Source organism: Spinacia oleracea, chromosome 4 (assembly GCF_020520425.1).
Source record: "Spinacia oleracea cultivar Varoflay chromosome 4, BTI_SOV_V1, whole genome shotgun sequence".
NCBI lineage: Eukaryota > Viridiplantae > Streptophyta > Magnoliopsida > Caryophyllales > Amaranthaceae > Spinacia > Spinacia oleracea.
The window spans coordinates 20,304,912-20,311,221 of record NC_079490.1 but is presented as its reverse complement, the minus strand read 5'-3'; the positions used below and the strand labels follow the sequence as shown (position 1 = coordinate 20,311,221).

Here is a 6,310-nt window from a genome sequence, read left to right as displayed (position 1 = left end):
TCTGAAGTACCTGAAAAGGCACAAAGATGACTTCCTGGTCTATGGTGGAGATGATGAATTAATTGTTAAAGGCTATACGGACGCAAGTTTCCAAACCGACAAAGATGATTTTAGATCACAGTCTGGGTTTGTCTTCTGCCTCAACGGAGGAGCAGTAAGCTGGAAAAGTGCTAAGCAAAGCACCATTGCGGATTCTACAACTGAAGCGGAGTACATTGCTGCACATGAAGCAGCAAAGGAAGCTATATGGCTAAGGAAGTTCATAGGAGAACTTGGTGTAGTCCCCTCCATTAAAGGACCAATAGCCCTGTATTGTGATAATAACGGAGCTATTGCACAGGCAAAAGAGCCTAGACACCACCAGAGAGTCAAGCATGTACTTCGTAGATTTCACCTTCTACGAGAGTTCGTTGAAAGAAAAGAAGTCGAGATAAGCAAAATTGGGACTGATGACAACATATCAGATCCATTAACTAAACCTCTGCCGCAGGCGAAGCACAACTCGCACACTGCAGCTATGGGAATCAAGCATATTGGAGAATGGCTTTGATGTCTCTGTTTAATGTTTTAAAGTTTTAGAGTTTAAATCTTTGTAAAACATTATTGGTTAATCATTCACAATAAATGAAAAAAATTCATTTTTCCATTTAATTTGTGGTTTATTAAATGATGAGTCCCTTCAATTTGACGATATATTCAAGATAGACTGTCAGGACCAGTCCTGTGACTAAGAAATGTCTATCAAGTGAACTTGAATGTCAAAGGTTGAAAATGGTCCCTAATCGGAGTTTTCTATAAAATTGGACGCATAGAAAACGTTAGACGATTAGAATGCAAGATGACTAGTAGTTCTGTTTCTTGAACTATGTGGACATGGCAATGTCATAATCATTTGCATAGATACTTACTTTGGGAAGACTAGTATCGGACAAGACCTATGAAACTTTACTGTAAGAGATGAAAATCTGTCATGAGTAAATTTCATTAAATTATTAGACACTAAATCCTCAATACCTGAGTGATTTGAGATTACTTGTTTGAGAACTGGTTGCTTTGACGTTGACCAACCGTCGCACCGTAAAAGGAGGCTATAAAGGCAACGCTCAGGTAATCACCTATCAAACGAAGTCTAATCTCAAGATCGCAATATTGGGATTGTCCTCCCATAAATCGGGATGAGATGCTTAAAAGTTGTACAAGGCCACTCGGAGAGCTAGAAACTGTGAAATGCATGGCCGTGCTCGGATGAATCATAGGCTATGATTATCTGTTTATTTGATCAGTTGAACTCTGAAACCGAGGAACACCTCTGGACGTAATAAGGATGACAACTCTTACCTTATGTTCAAGAGCAAGCATCGAGCGACAAAGGAATTAGGAAATGCACACTTGTCCCTAAGGACAAGTGGGAGACTGAAGGAAATAATGCCCTTGGTCCAAGTATGCATTCTATGTTAAGTCTAATAAATGCGGTTCAGTATTAATTAACAAGTTAATAATTCAGTGAGATCAAGTGAGCTGAATGCCTAGCTAGAGGCCGCTTCAGTTCAAGTGGAATTAATGATATTAATCCACAGCTTACTCTTGACTGAACCCGTAGGGTCACACAAATAGTACGTAAACGGATCAAGTATTTAATGGCATTAAATACTCCATCTATGAATATTCGGAACCGACGGATCTTGGTTTCAGTGGGAGCTAAGATCGTCACAGGCAAGAAATGAATACTCCGGAAACGATGATATTGCCGGAAACGGAAATATGGATCGTATCGGAAATATAAATATTATCCAAGTCGTAGATGTTGCCGGAAACGGAAACATGGTACGTATCGGAAAATATTATCGGAAATGGAAATATTGCCAGAATCGGAAATATTGCCGGAAACGGAAATATTGTCAGAATCGGAAATATTACCGGAATCGGAAAATAATTCCGGAAACGGAAATATTAAATATTTGTTTGAAACGGAAATTAATTCCGGAATCGGAAATATTAAATATTGTTCGTATCGGAAATGAATTCCGGAATCGGAAAATTTAATCGGAAGCGCATCGTACGAATAAGCATCGGACGAGGCCTGCCGGACGAGGCCCAGCACGAAGCCAGGCCATCGCCCAGCAAGCCAAGCGCGCCGCACAAACAGCCACGCCAGGCCCAGCAGGCTGCGCAGCGCGCACAGCGCGCACAGCACGCGCAGCGCGCAGCGCGCGCGGGCGCTGCGTGGGCTGCTGCTCGCGCGCACGCATAGGGGCCCATCGTGGCTGCCGTGCGTGTGTGTGCAAGTGTTTGTGTTCGTGCACGTTTCCTAAAACATGCAGAGTTCGGTTAATGATTAAATTCCTAATTCTATTTGATAAATTAATTAAATTAGAGTTCTTGTAGGATTCTAGGTTTAATTAATTTGTATCTGAATAGGATTTCGATTCCCTTTCCATACCCCTATAAATATGAGGCTAGGGCTCACAATTTATAACAAGTTTCAAAGTATTCAAAAAGTGAGTTTTTGAGAGAAAATTAAAACACACATCTTGCTCATAAAGTGCCGAAATTTTCTAGTACCTTAAGGGCGATTCTAGTTGGTCAATCTTAAGGCGGATCCGGACGTGCTGTGGACTATCTACGGAGGGACGACACTTGGAGTCCTAAAGACTTGTTCTTGTTCGGTTCGGGCGCAGCTAGGGAGGGCACGCAACAAAGAGTATGCATCTAAATTATGCTATATGATTATGTGTAAATAATATGTTGTCCTGGGTTAATGGTTGTTTCTGCATGATCTATGTAATGTCATATGTATCATAACCTAACAATTGCTTATACTCAATAAATACATGGGCCAAACTTATTCAGGGTTTTTATTGGTTAAGACTCTTAGAAATAGATCTCATTGCTATGTGTATAGGGGTCCATACACCACTCCCAAGAGGTGTATGTACCATATTCCAGTTATTTCACGGTGTAGAGTGATTAAAATTGAGACACTCGAAGTCTCGGCAGTCAAAACTTCTTTCTTTTATATTTTCTAATAACATGTAAAATTTGCGTACAAAATTTTCAACTCAATTATCCGAGGAGCTTAAAGATGAACCATATAAATTTTGTTAGTGCACACGTCCTAGTTTGTGTTAACTATTAGCTTTTTTTTAATATAACAATTTAATTTATTGATAAAAATCATACAATATTTACAAAACGATTTGAATCTAACAAATATATAACGATATTCAATGTTGGTGGAATATCTAACTTATAGATCCAGACAAAAAGGCCACTTAGATAAATTTTTGGGTAAATCGTGGGTATCTCCCATTCTCCCTATCATTTATTGGAATAAGTAGGTAGACCTTTGATTTTAAGAACTATATCAATTCAACTCTATCATCAATCTTGCTTATTTATGATATTGCTTTAGAGATTGTAGTTCAAACTTTCGAAACATATGTTACTATATACGTAAAAATCATATACGTAGTACTCCCTTCATTCCTTTTTGTTGTTCCCATAAGGAATGTTGGGGGGTTTTTAAGAAAATTGGAATCTTGAGTTGTATTGGGATATGAGTAATGATTGGGTGTAAGAATAATGATTGTGTGTAAGAGATTATATATTTAAAATAAAGTAAGGAGAGAGAAAATATTAAATAAATAAGATAAATTGGGGAAATCAAAAAATCAAAAAACAAACAGATTTGATATCAAAAAAATCACCCAGTTTTGAAATCAAAAATCAACAACAAAAAATCTGGGTGAGGATTTCGAGCAAAAAATCAAGAAAAACCCAAATAACAACAAAAATTCGAACAAAAAATCAAGAAAAATCAAACCAGAATATTCGACCAACAATCAAGAATTCAACCAAATCAAGAAAAAGAAATCAACAATCAAGAAAAACAACCCAAAATTAAACCCAGAAAATCGAGAAAATCAACCCATAATTAACCCAAAATCAAACCCAGAAAATTGAGAAAATTAAACCCAAAAATTCAACCAAAATTCAACCGAAAATTTCAACAAAATTCAACCAAAATTATACCCAGAAATCGAGCAAAATTATACCCAAAAATTCGACCAAATTCGAGATAATTAAACCCAAAAATTTGACCAAAAAAACAGAAAATTAAACCTTGAAATTCGAGAAAATTATACCCAAAATCAACCACCAAATTTGACCAAATTTAACCCAAAAATTCAGCCAAAATAACAACCAAAATCAACCCAAATTTTCGACAAAAATCACCCAAAAAGTTCGACAAAAAAACGCACAAAAATAAATTAATACTCACTTTATCTCAATGTCACGATTTTGAGGATTTAGAGGTCAAATTCGACCATGAAAACTCTAGATCTAGAGTTTTCATGGTCGAATTTCACCATCTAAAGCCATAATACGTATTCTATAGCTTTTTCTGGAGGGTGGTGGCGGTGGCGGTGGTGTGGTGGTGGTGGCGGCGATCTAGAATTTCAGTGTTCTTGAAAGAAATGTGAGAGAAAGATGGAAAATGAAGAACATTTTAGTGTTCTTGAGAGAAATAGAGAGAGAAAAGTGAGAGAGGAAGGAGGAGAGAGGGAGAAGTGAGAGGAGGAAGATGGAAAATGAAGATGTTCTTCAGAGAAACAGAGAGAGGAAGGAGGAGAGAGAGGGGAAGGAGGAGAGAGGTCCGAATAACATAATGAAAAGAAGAGAGAGATGAAGATAGGGACGGGTAAGTTGGGGGGAGGGAATGAATAAAATAATGAAAGTGGTGAAATTTAGGTTGGAAAAAGGGTAGAATCTTAGGGTTTTTTGGTAAATAGTGGAGAATCTTAGGGTAAATTGGTAAAAAATCTATGGCCAAAAATAGTAAAGATTCAGTAGGGGAACAACAAAAAGAAATGCCAAAAAAGGAAATGGGAACAACAAAAAGGAATGGAGGGAGTAATTGATTGCCGATATTTGATTAATCTCTTGTATAATTCATAAAAGAGATGTTTATTTTCTTCTAGTTCTTTGTCCCAATATATAAGTACATCAATTTTTGTGAATAACAATATCATTACAATGAGAAAAATACTTATGATTATGTTAAAAAAAAACGTACGCACTTACACTATATACTTCCTCCGTCCCGGAATACTCGACTCGGTTTGACCGGCACAGAATTTAAGGGACTTGAATTGACTTATTTAATTTAATACGGGTATTATTTTAATGTAGTTAGTGGGAGGTGGGTTAAGAGGTGGGGTTGGGGGAGAGTAGGGGTTGAATTTTCAATTATTTTTTGTATGGAGTAGGGGGTAGGTGGGTTAATAGGGGTGGAGTGAGAAATAATATAATATTGTTAGAATATTTTCATTTTTAGAAACAGGTCAAGTATTAAAGAACGACCCAATAAGAAAAATATGTCAAGTATTCCGGGACGGAGGGAGTAATACATTACGGAGTACTAATAAATACTCCCTCTGTCCCTTAATACTCGCACCGTTTTGACTTTTTGCACTATTCACATAATTCACTTTGACCCTATTTTATTTCTAGTATATGGAATTAAATGTTAGTGTATAATATATTGTTGGCTTCATCTTAATATATATTTTCAAAATATTAACATTTTATATGTTTTTATAATATGTAGTTAAAGATATTGGTGGTCAAAATTGTGCATTGGCATGCGTGTTCAGTCAAAACGGTGCGAGTATTAAGGGACGGAGGGAGTATTGATATCCAATTGTACAATAACCAGTCATACATAACCAAATAAAAAATCTTCTATACCACTACGTGTTTAAAATAAATATATTTTATGTTCAATAATAGTACACAAGAAGCGCATCTAGTGTAGTGGTATCATAGTACCCTCCCACGGTACTGACCGGGGTTCGATTCCCCGGATGCGCAAAAATGTCTTTTACCACATTTCTTTTTTGGAGCTCCATCAAACAAAAAGCAAACTTTGTCCATAAAATATATTCAAATCCCCTTCCCGTACTGTCAAAGCATGGAATCATGTTCTTTGCCCTTATCAGAATCATACTAACCTACATTACATTTCATCACTCATATTTGGGTCACAAGTCACAACCTAACTAATCACAACTTCATTAATTCTACAAAATCTACATACATGATGGATATATATGGCCGTGTAATCTTTACAATACTAGGCTTATCCTCCACCCTCATAATTTGCGTACCAACCTTGAAGAGGCGGCAAACAAGGAGGGACGCGCAAGATAGATTGAAGATGGTAAGCGCGGCGTTAGTAGAAGCAGAAGAAAGGACAATGAGGGTTCAAGAAAGACATGACAAACTCCTTGCACAAATTTGTTCGTAC

The 6,310-nt window shown here is 36.9% G+C and overlaps 1 non-coding gene across 1 annotated transcript; it reads left to right on the top strand.

Moving 5' to 3' along the window:
* The first annotated feature begins 5,803 nt into the window (after positions 1–5,803).
* TRNAG-CCC (transfer RNA glycine (anticodon CCC)) lies at positions 5,804–5,874 on the top strand. Its single transcript has one exon. It is a non-coding gene; the product is annotated as a tRNA-Gly (tRNA).
* Positions 5,875–6,310: the final 436 nt, after the last annotated feature.